This window comes from Phocoena sinus, chromosome 1 (assembly GCF_008692025.1).
Source record: "Phocoena sinus isolate mPhoSin1 chromosome 1, mPhoSin1.pri, whole genome shotgun sequence".
Classification (NCBI taxonomy): Eukaryota; Metazoa; Chordata; class Mammalia; order Artiodactyla; family Phocoenidae; genus Phocoena; species Phocoena sinus.
In genome coordinates this window covers 141,579,066-141,591,238 of record NC_045763.1, presented here as the reverse complement: position 1 = coordinate 141,591,238, position 12,173 = coordinate 141,579,066, and the positions used below count along the sequence as shown (strand labels likewise).

Here is a 12,173-nt window from a genome sequence, read left to right as displayed (position 1 = left end):
TCTCTGTAAAAAGGATCCTCCCATTTTTTTTTTTTTTTTTGTCCTCAAGGATGAGGAAAGTGGCTAAGACATATTATCATAAAATTAACAGTGTGAGGCAATTATGTTCATTCATTAAATAAAGGTTTATCGTTCAAAGTACTCTTCCAGGTACTGAGTGTTGATGAACATATTTTTAGTCAATATTTAGTAATCACACTTCTTCTCTGAACTAGTATCTTTTTGCATTATTTTGTAGTCTGCATTATTCGTTTTTAATAAATCTTCTTATCTTTCCTCCAAGGTCAAGAACCCCAGCTCCTTCATCATTGTATACCCTGAACCAAGCGACCTGCTCTACACATAATAAAGGTGGGATATGTACTAATGTCCATGAAGTTGGTCATAATGATGATAATAACGATGTCTTCTCAAATAAAAGACTGTTATGGGAATTCATGAAACAGGGAGCCTTTGCTGAAATAATGTATGTAAGGTGCCCATCACAGTACTTGCCCCATAGTGGATATTCAGATGTTTTCCTCCATCTCCAACTAAATTCCCTTCTCTTCCCCTAATTGAATATTTCAATAATGACTTCATGGGCAAAGTGAAAACACTTATCCACGAAAGTCAGATAAGATTTCTGTAAATGAAAAAGAGACACAAAGTCATTCCAGGTAGAAGAGAAGTTCTGAAGAAACACAGAGAGACAGAAGTACTCATATATGTTAGGAACATGAGTGCATCCAACTGCCTACAGTTAAGTGCTCAGAAAAGGGAGAAGCGGAAGATGAGGTTGGAAGCTCGTGTCAGGGGCAGACTATGTATGGTCACAAAGTAAAGCTACGACAATCGGATTTTATCCTAAAGACCCAAATGAAAAATTCCTGAAGGACTTTATGCAGAGGAGTAATACATTGAATGTGGTATTTTACAAAGACACACCTGTAGTGGTATCATCAACTGAGCACAAAAAACAAATCTATTACAGTTAATTACTCCATAAATCAAATGATATATTTCCTCAAAGTTTAACCTTATAAAGCACCTGGAATTTTATGTATGAAATAAAGCATGTATCAAGATAATTGTCTAAAGAAGCAGATGCCATATTTTGAAAAATGGGTTCTGAGTGACCTATCATGCTTGAACAGAAAGGTATGAATCATTCTGCTCACCAAATCTATCCATACGGCTATAGAAACCAGACTGATTATCACTAATATTTGATCTTAAATAGAACACATGTTTTAATAATCAGAGTGTTGACATTCTTATGTCTTAAACATAGAATATGACTGCATAACTCAAGGAAATGCAAAGAACTGACTTATTGTCTGAGAAAGCACTTGATAAATTTGACTGGGGATAAATAACTTTGAGGATAATGTCTGATTTAGAGACTAAAGAAGGCAAAGGACAAGAGAAATCAGATAAATAGAACATTTGTTTTAAGGACAAGACACAAAATGTAGCCATAAATAATTCTCAGTGTAAGGGAAGAAAAGAATTAGAAAACAAGGATAGTATAGAATCTCAAGTTCAACAATGAAATGTAGTAGTGTTAAGTAGAAAAAAAAGTGAAATCAATTTTTTATATACCTTTACTTAAATGTATAGTGTATTCTGGGTGACTCCTCAAACATACCTCTCCTTCAAACCCAATGTAGAAAGGTTATGATATATCACTGGAAATCTATCCTGTTGTCTGTTAGTTATGGATGGAAAGCATTAAGTTCTAGGCATTCTTATGAAAATGGAAAACTATTTAGTTGCATTTTCATAAGACAATTGTGTTTAAATGGTACGAAATATAAGCAGGCTTTTGGTTTATTCTTAATACTGTTTCCAATTCATCAACATTTATGACGCTTTCACAAAGGGATTACCATGTATCATGATACTACTTGTTGGGAAAGATACTCATGATACTTTTTTTATCAACTTACAGAAAAAAATCAAATTGAAAACAGATGCAACTCACTTTGTTAGAAAATACAGATATTACCTACATGGGAGTAAAAGTAGATCCCTGCAAGCCACAGATCACCATAAGTGAGGTTTCTGGCCTCTCATGTTGCCACATACAAGAAAAAAACAACAACTTTGTCTAACCATGAGAAATGTTCTCATGAGACTGGAAATGATCTTATACTGATATTATAATGACAAAAAGAAGTGAACTAGAATAATGTGAGATCCTTTGAATCAGTACCTTTTCACTAACATAAAAACTGTTTCAACTCACTAGGGCACCATTAATTGTACATTAAGTTTTAATGTAAAAATAGTCTCTCATGATATGTAGCAGCTTAAACCTCAAAGGGTCTTTGAAAACATCTAACCCAGCTCTTTTATTTTATAAATGAGGGAAACTGATATTTGAAAGAGTTCTTGTACCTTTTAAACACCTAACCAGACTGATTCTGGCTCAGTAGTTATTTTTTACATAAGTCCCTTTGTTCCTGAATACACTCTCTTAGTTTAAATATTTTGCATCCTATGTAATAATCAATATTTTAAAATAAGTTCATATTTCTATTCAACTCAGGAAGGAAATGCAAATATTATTGCAAAACACAAAACTAGTCTACATTATTATGCATTATGAAATACAATGCACAGTATTAAGTAGAAATGGAAGTGAAATAAATTTTGCATACATCTTCAAGAGTAGAATTTGAAGAAAACTTCGTTTGGAAGGATTTTTTTCTTTTTTCTTTTTTTAATCAATATATGGTTGATATGTAACATTACATTCATTTCAGATATACAATATAGTGATTCGGTATCTGTACATATTGCAAAATGATCACCACGATAAATCTAAAGAACACCCATCACCACACATAGTTACAATTTTCTTTCTCTTGTGATGAGAACTTTTAAGATTTACTGAGCATCCTTCAAATATACGACACAATATTATTAACTATAGCTACCAGGCTGTACATTACATCCCCAAGACTTACTTATTTAATAACTATAAGTCTGTACCTTTTGATCCCTTTACCCATTTCGCCTATCCCACCAAACCCCCGCTTCTGGCAACCACCAATCTGTTCTCTGTATCTTATGAGTTCAGTTTTGTTTTTGTTTTAGATTCCACATATAAGTGAAATCATATGTTATCTGTCTTCTTTAGTCTGACATTTCACTTAGCATAATGCCCTCAAGGTCCATCCCTGCTGTCAAAAATGACAAGACTTCCTTCTTTTTATGGCTGAATAATATCCCAGTATGTGTATGTATATATGCCACATTTTCTTCATCCATTCATCTGTAGGTGGGCACCTGGGTTGCATCTATGTCTTGGCTACTGTAAACAGTGCTGCAATGAACACAGAATGAATATAGTTTTGAGTTAATGTTTTCATTTTATTCAGATAAATACCAGAAGTGGAATTGCTTGATTATAAGATCATTTTTAATTTGGGGGATAACCTCCATACTGTTTTTCATAGTGGCTGTACCAATTTACATTCCCACCAACAGTGCACAAGGGTTCCCTTTGCTCCACATCCTTACCAACACTTGTCATTTCTTGTCTTTTTGGTAATAGCCATTCTAACCAGTGTGAGGTGATATTTCATCATGGTTTTGATTTGCAATTCCCTGATGATTAGTGATGTTGAACACCTTTTCATGTACTTGTTGGCCATTTGTATGTCTTCTTCTTTTTGTTTTTTTTTGCGGTACGCGGACCTCTCACTGTTGTGGCCTCTCCTGTTGCAGAGCACAGGCTCCAGATGCGCAGGCTCAGCGGCTATGGCTCACGGGCCTAGCCGCTCCATGGCATATGGGATCCTCCCGGACCCGGGCACGAACCCGCGTCCCCTGCATTGGCAGGCAGACTCTCAACCACTGCGCCACCAGGGAAGCCCTGTATGTCTTCTTTGGAAAAATGATTTTTCAGATCTTTTGCCCACTTTTTAATTGATTGTTTGGGTTTTTTTGCTATTGAGTTGTATGAGTTCTTTATGTTTTCAATATTAACCCCTTACCAAATATATGATTTGAAACTACTTTCTGCCATTCAATAGGCTGCCTTTTCATTTTGTTGATGGTTCCCTTTACTGTGCAGAAGCCTTTTAGTTTGTCGTAGTCCCACTTATTTTCGCTTTTGTTGCCTTTGCTTTTAGTGTCAAATCCAAAAAATCATCACCAAGACCTATGTCAAGAAGTTTATCACTCATGTTTTCTTCTAGGAGTTTTATAGTTTCAGATCTCACATTCTAGTTTTTAATCCATTCTGAGTTAGTTTTTGTGAATGGCGTAATATAGTGGTCCAGTTTCACTGTTTTGCATGAAGCTCTCCAGTTCTCTCAACAGTATTTATTGAATAGACTTTCCTTTCCCCATTGTATATTCTTGGCTCCTTTGTCATAAATTAACTGACCATATATGTGTGGGTTTATTTCTGGGCTCTATTTTGTTCCATTGATCTATGTGTCTATTTTCACATCCATACCATAACTGTTTTGATTACTATAGCTTTGTAATATAGTTTTAAATCAGGCAGCATGATGCCTCCAGCTTTGTTCTTTCTCAAGACTGCTTTGGCTATTTGACGTCTTTTGTGGTTCCATACAGACTTTATGATTGTTTGTTCTAGCTCTGTGGAAAATGCCATTGGAATTTTGACAGGGATGGCATTGAATCTATAGATTGCTTTGGGTAGTATGGACATTTTAACAATATTAATTCTTCCAACCCATGAGTAGGGAATATCTTTCCATTTATTTGTAATTTATTTCATCAATGTCTTATAGTCTTTAGTATACAGCTTTAAGCTCCTTGGTTAAATATTTTTCTGAAGTATTTTAGGTATTAAGTATTTTATTTGTTTTGATACCATGTGGAAGGATGTTTTTAATGTAAAAAATTATATCCAAATGAATTTCTCCAGAACATCTTTTGGCGGGAAAATGGAAATATGGTAAAGTGTTAGATACAACTTGTAATTATGCATATATCTGTATCTTTGTTGTTGCTGTTTATCATCTGTCATCTCTACTAAACTGTCCCATGAGACAGAAGCTATGGATGACATGTTCACTACTATATCTCCTCAACCTAACACAATGCATGAGATATAGATACAGTAAATTCCTAATAAATATGTATGAGAAGGAGGGAAAAGAGGAAAGAGGGAGGAAAGAGAGAGAAATTGTATATCAGATCTTTACCCTCAGAGTTAAGAGTATGTGAAAAGGTAACATTTGGGCCCTGTGTTCATTTGTGACAAGCCCTCTCTCAGCACTAAATTTTCAACACTGAGCTGAATAGGGTACAAACTTGCAGGTGTGGTCTTAAATGTGAGCATCAGGCTCTAATTAGTTTTGATTTATTTGGTTAGCTAACTTGGGATTTAAAAATGCAGTGGAGATATCTCTAGAATTAAGTCCATTTTTTAAAAAATGCCAATGTATGCTTTTCAGTAGCACTGGATGAAGATTTTTCAATCTCAGTAGTGGTAGAAAGTTGTTCAGTAAATGAATGCAACAAAGCAAAAGTAGTTTAAAAGGCTGGGTTAGGCATAAGTGCACCCACCTAATAATCAGAGCCTACCCAGAAAACCATCCATGTAATATTACTATTAATAATAGAAAGCACTTTTATAGTGTTTATTACATGCCAGATACTTTTAAGAGCTTTACAGTGAACTTCACAATAGCTCTTCGACATAGGAATGGTTATCTCCATCTTACATACGGAAAACCTAAGGCACATTCTCAAAGTTCATAAGTCACACAACTAGTAAGAAGGCAAGGCTGGCCTTTTGATTTCAATAATCTTGTCTATTTTCTAAATTTATCATAAGGAAAAATCACAATTTTCAAGAGTGAATCAGAAATAATAGCTAGTGAAAAAAATCAATGCAGCTGTTTTAAATGAGAAGTGGCTTGCAAAACAGTGATTTGATTATCTGTATATTATTATCACTACTTGAACAGTAAATTGTCAAGAATTAACTTACATAAAAATATTAAAGCCTTTAAATCTATATTGAATTTGATGTGAGAATGACTTACTACATTTCCAAGACAACCATTTTGTGATAAACCCTACATGATAGCAGAGGCAGGCTTCACTCCACTCTGATCTGGCTAAGAGACAGAGACACTCCTCTGGGTAACCAGGAGAGCCTTTCCCCCAAGGTTCAAGTTCATTTTTACCCTGCAGTATAGCATAGAACCCATAATTCAGAATCTGCATAGAAGTCACTAAGCATTTACTGAGCATCTACTGAATATAAAGGATAGTATACGATATTATAGAGAACACCAAAGAAATAGAAACACACTCCCTGCCTTATTAGACATGACAATCTAGTTGGAGAAATGAGACAAAGACAATAAAAACAAATTAACTAGCTTACCTTCAAGTAATAAATTAAAAAGATCAGATTTATAGTCTCAATTTTATATTATAAATGATCAATTTATAGTCCTAAACTGTGATGCACTTTTCTACTCAAAAATTTTAATGATTCCCTGTTACATTCAGAATGAAGCCCAAACCGGGAATATACTGAGGGCTGGCAATGGGAGTAGTCTACCCTGGATGCAGATAACAAAGGGGTGCACTGTCTGTGGAAAATTTAAAAACAATTAAAAAAAAAGGACTAAAAGTTGCTCTGCTTTCTAATATCATGTCCTAGTAATCCTAACCAATTCCCCCTTAAAAAAAATTGTTTGCCTAAAGTCTAAGCAACTGCTGTTATTACCGTTGAGTTTTAATAATACATGTAAGCTTCAAATTAGCACGTTTTTATTACTTTCCCTTTAAGAAACATCATATTCTGCATAGACATTAATTCAGAGAACTCCCAGTTATCTATCACATACATGGTCATGCTAACTCTGTTACTCACTTTCATTTCAAGAGTATATGTAGTACTGTGATCCTACATTTTCCTGTATTTAGACAGTAGATCCAAGCTATACCTTCATAGCTCAGGAGTTACATGATATGACACGTGTTAAAAGGATCACTCTAGGCTCTGTGTTGAAATTACACTGTAGGGGATGAAAGGTCAGAAGCAAGGAGATCAGATATAAAGCCACTGCATTAATCCAGGTGGAAGATGATAGTGACACAGACCAGGGTTGTAACAGTGGGGCAGAAAGAAGTGGCCAGTTTTGGATGTTTACTGAAGCCAGAGTTGGCAGGGTTTACTGAAGACCAGAAGTGGAGCTTGAGGATGATACCTCAGTTGCCATTAACTGAGACAGTGAAGACCGCAGGAAGTTGATTTAAAGGGGTGATGGACTGAGGAGGAGAATGTAGGCTCTCAGCTTGGGCATGCCAAATTGAGACGTCTATTAGACACCAGGTGGAAGAAAGAAGCAGGCAGTCAGATATATGGATCAGAAGTTCAGTTAGGAGGTCCAGATTGGAGATATAATGGAATTTTAAATCATGAAGCTCTCCTCGCAGCCCCTCCCCACCAACAACTTACACAAAGGGGGAAGTACACCAGCCTGTGAAAATAAACTTAGACGTTAATACACAATGGCCCAGAAGAAAGCCTTGGAACAAGTCTTCCCTTGTTCTGACTCCAGGCAACTTTCAGATGACAAGGTACCCCCCAGATTGTATATGAGTCTGTAGGGAGTGAATGCACTAGTCATGCCAATACAAGTGTTGTAGACTTATGGCAATGAGATTTCTCATCATAGTTAAATGAGTAGCATTCTAATCTTATACAACACTGCTCTGAGTTTGGCTAATGAGAGTCCATTCCTGAGGAGGATGGGTCCACTTTTGGAGTGCTGACAAACCCAGTTCCATAGTTTGCAAATCTTAGCAAATCTACCACAGAAATGTCACATTTTGAGGTCTCTTAAGAAGGTCTTTTGGGCTTCCCTGGTGGCGCAGTTGTTGAGGGTCCGCCTACAGATGCAGGGGAGGTGGGTTCGTACCCCGGTCTGCGAAGATCCCACATGCAGCGGAGCGGCTGGGCCGTGAGCCATGGCCGCTGAGCCTGCACGTCCAGAGCCTGTGCTCCGCAACAGGAGAAGCCACAACAGTGAGAGGCGTGCGTACCGAAAAAAAAAAAAGGTCTTTTGCTGATAATATCCATTTTTATTACCCTCTGTGTACCTTATCCCTATTTAATTTGGAAAATTCCAGAGTGAGCTTTTCCAGCAGTAAGTGCCCCAAAACAAGTGAGGTTGGTAATTCATGGAACAGACCATAAATGCTCGTGCTTGAAGGTAGGCAAAATAAGAAATAATTTATGTGTTATAAGGTTTTTGTCAAGAAAAGGCTTTCTGGTGGAACAAAATTTTACTGAGTTCAATATAGAGAATATGGGTTGGGGGAGGGCTTAGAAATTGGAAGAGCATTAGAAAATTTGGGTTCAACAGGGACACTACAGAGGATTGATGACAAAAGTGACAATCAACCTCAACTCTATGAACACCTAAAACTTGTGTAAAACTACCACAACTTCAACATGATGAAAGTTCTCTAATGCAAAGCAGCTGAAAAAATAAAAGCACACTTCAGACATTTCTGAACGGTGAAATCATTCCTGCTGTTATAAAGTGTAAAAGTATATTTCACTAATTTATCTTCATAAAATTCTTACGTGTCAAAGCTCAATGCGCTACAAAGAACTGAGGAAATTTATCTTGCCAGATTATTTAAAATAATAAAAATATAAAGGATGGACTTTTATACATTAGATCCTCAGACCTTATTTATCATATAGCTAAAAGCTGGTATCTTTTTACCAATCTCTGCCTGTTTTCCTAACCACCCAGCCCCATTGGTGAAAGTGGGGTGTTAAAGTACCGTACTATGATTGTGTTACTGTTGATTTCCCCTTTTATGGCTGTTAGTATCTGCCTTAAGTATTGAAGTGCTCCTGTGTTGGGTGCATAAATATTTACAATTGTTTTGTCTTCTTCTTGGATCGATCCCTTGATCATTATGTAGTGTCCTTGTCTCTTGTAACACTCGTTATTTTAAAGTCTATTTTGTCTGATATGAGAATTGCTACTCCAGCTTTCCTGTGATCTCCATTTGCATGGAATGTCTTTTTCCAACCCCTCACTTTCAGTCTGCATGTGTCCCTAGGTCTGAAGTGGGTCTCTTGTAGGCAGCATATATACGGGTCTTGTTTTTATATCCATTCAGCCAGTCTATGTCTTTTGGTTGGAGCATTTAATCTTTTTACATTTAATGTTATTATCAATATGTATGTTCCTATTACCATTTTCTTAATTGTTTTGGGTTTGTTATTGTAGGTCTTTTCCTTCTCTTGTGTTTCCTGCCTAGAGAAGTTCCTTTAGCATTTGTTGTAAAGCTCGTTTGGTGGTGCTGAATTCTCTTAGCTTTTGCTTCTCTGTAAAGGTTTTAACTTCTCCATCAAATCTGAATGAGATCCTTGCCGGGTAGAGTAATCTTGGTTGTAGGTATTTCCCCTTCATCACTTTAAATATGTCCTGCCATTCCCTTCTGGCTTGCAGGGTTTCTGCTGAAGGATCAGCTGTTAACCTTATGGGGATTCCCTTGTGTGTTATTTATTGTTTTTTCCTTGCTGCTTTTAATTTTTTTTCTTTGTATTTAGTTTTTGACAGTTTGATTAATATGTGCCTTGGTGCGTTTCTCCTTGGATTTTTCCTGTATGGGACTCTCTGTGCTTCCTGGACTTGATGAACTGTTTCTTTTCACATATTAGGGAAGTTTTCAACTATAATCTCTTCAAATATTTTCTCAGTGCCTTTCTTTTTCTCTTCTTCTGGGACCCCTATAATTTGAATGTTGGTGCATTTAATGTTGTCCCAGAGGTCTCTGAGACTGTCCTCAATTCCTTTCATTCTTTCTTCTTTATTCTGCTCTGCAGTAGTTATTTCCACTATTTTATCTTCCAGGTCACTTATCCGTTCTTCTGCCTCAGTTATTCTGCTATTGATCCCTTCCAAAGAATCTTTAATTTCATTTATTGTGTTGTTCATCACTGTTTGTTTGCTCTTTAGTTCTTCTAGGTCCTTGTTAAACGTTTCTTGTATTTTCTCTATTCTATTTCCAAGATTTTGGATCATCTTTACTATCATTATTCTGAATCCTTTTTCAGGTAGACTGCCTATTTCCTTTTCATTTGTTAGGTCTGGTGGGGTTTTGCTTTGCTTCTTCATCTGCTGTGTGTTCTTCTGTCTTCTCATTTTGCTTACCTTACTGTGTTTGGGATCCCCCTTTTGCAGACTGCAGGTTCGTATTTCCTGTTGTTTTTGTTGTTTGTCCCCAGTGGCTAAAGTTGGTTCAGTGGGTTGTGTAGACTTCCTGGTGGAGGGGACTAGTGCCTGTGTTCTGGTGGATGAGGCTGGATGTTTTCTTTCTGGTGGGCAGGTCCACGTCTGGTGGTGTGCTTTGGGGTGTCTGTGGCCTTATTATGATTTTAGGCAGCCTCTCTGCTAATGGATGGGGTTGTGCTCCTGTCTTGCTAGTTGTTTGGCATAGGGTGTCCAGCACTGTAGCTTGCTGGTCGTTTAATGAAGCTGGGTCTTGGCGTTGAGATGGAGATCTCTGGGAGATTTTCGCCATTTGATATTACATGGAGTTGGGAGGTCTCTTGTGGACCAGTGTCCTGAACTTGTCACTCCCACCTCAGAGGTACATCCCTGACACCTGGCTAGAGCACCAAGAGCCTTTCATCCACACGGCTCAGAATAAAAGGGAGAAAAAACAAGAAAGGAAGAAAGAAACAAAAGAAAGAAAGAAAGGAAGGAAGGAAGGGGGGGGGGGAGAGAGAGAGAGAGAGAGAGATAAGAAAGAAAGAGAGAAAGAAATAAGATAAAATAAAATAATATAGAATAAAATAAAGTTATTAAAATAAAAAATAATTATTAAGAAAAAAATTTTTTCAAGTAATAGGAAAAAAAGCCAGACTGACAGAACCCTAGGACAAATGGTAAAAGTAAAGCTATAAAGACAAAATCACACACAGAAGAATACACATACGCACTCACAAAAAGAGAAAAAGGGAAAAAAATATATATATATCTTTGCTCCCAAAGTCCACCTCCTCAAATTGGGATGATTCCTTGTCTATTCAGGTATTCCACAGATGCAGGCTACATCAAGTTGATTGTGGAGATTTAATCCTCTGCTCCTGAGGCTGCTGGGGGAGATTTCCCTTTCTCTTCTTTGTTCACACAGCTCCTGGGGTTCAGCTTGGGATTTGGACCCGCCTCTGCCTGTAGGTCGCCTGAGGGTGTCTGTTCTTCTCTCAGACAGGACAGGGTTAAGGGAGCAGCTGATTGGGAAGCTCTGGCTCACTCAGGACGTGGGGAGGGAGGGGTACAGATGCAGGGTGAGCCTGCAGCGCAAACTATTGACTTTTTCATTCATATCTCCCATTGAATCCTTTGCTGTTTGCTTGGGTTTTTTTGTTTTGTTTTTTTTTTTTCATTTTTTTCCCCTCTACTAACTACCTTTCTATTTTAGAATAGAAAAATCTCAGTGAATTCAATTTTCCCATTAAAATTCTTCCTAGTTATGAAAGGAAAAGAAATTATAAAAACACCTGAGTATATAAATACATACATTCATATACCTACATACATACACAAATACATGCAAACATACGTAGACTCATTCAGGTCTTACTCCTGGCTACAGTGAAAGCAGGTAAAAGTCCAAAATTTACTCAGGCTCTTTCTGAGTAACAAAATAACCCATAGTTAAGAAGTTACTTGAATACTCTTAAAATTAGCTTTCTTAGCAAAATTTATTTCCAAAATTATATAATTATGCGGGCATAGTACATGGGAGGCAGATTCATAGTTGGCCAGATTCTCAAAAGTACATAGGAGGGGGGTTTTGAAAAACAACTTTGCAGAGGTACCGTCTCTTCTTTAGAACAATCATTTATATTACTAAACAAAATGTTTCTTTTAAAGTATCTGAACATCTCACTTAAAACAGATAAATTACAGCATGAAATAAGTCATACTGTGAAGGAATTCCTCACTTCATAACTGAACTACAGGCTCTTTTCAAGTGTTTATATATAGTCTTTAAATAATTAAAAGAAGTATCTATGAGCTAAAGTATTCCAGAGTATGAAAACAAATTTTAATTTACAGTGACTAAGAAAAGTAGGTATTTATGTGTCCTGATCTGCCCTCCACCCCCTTTCTACCAGAACAAAGCTAAAATACAAGATTGTCTGGTTT

The 12,173-nt window shown here is 36.8% G+C and overlaps 1 protein-coding gene across 1 annotated transcript in view; it reads right to left on the bottom strand.

Annotated features, from left to right (window-relative positions):
• Nucleotides 1-12,173, bottom strand: part of HMCN1 (hemicentin 1) — a 521,707-nt gene that overhangs the window by 344,734 nt on the left and 164,800 nt on the right. The gene's annotated exons all lie outside the window — the stretch shown is intronic.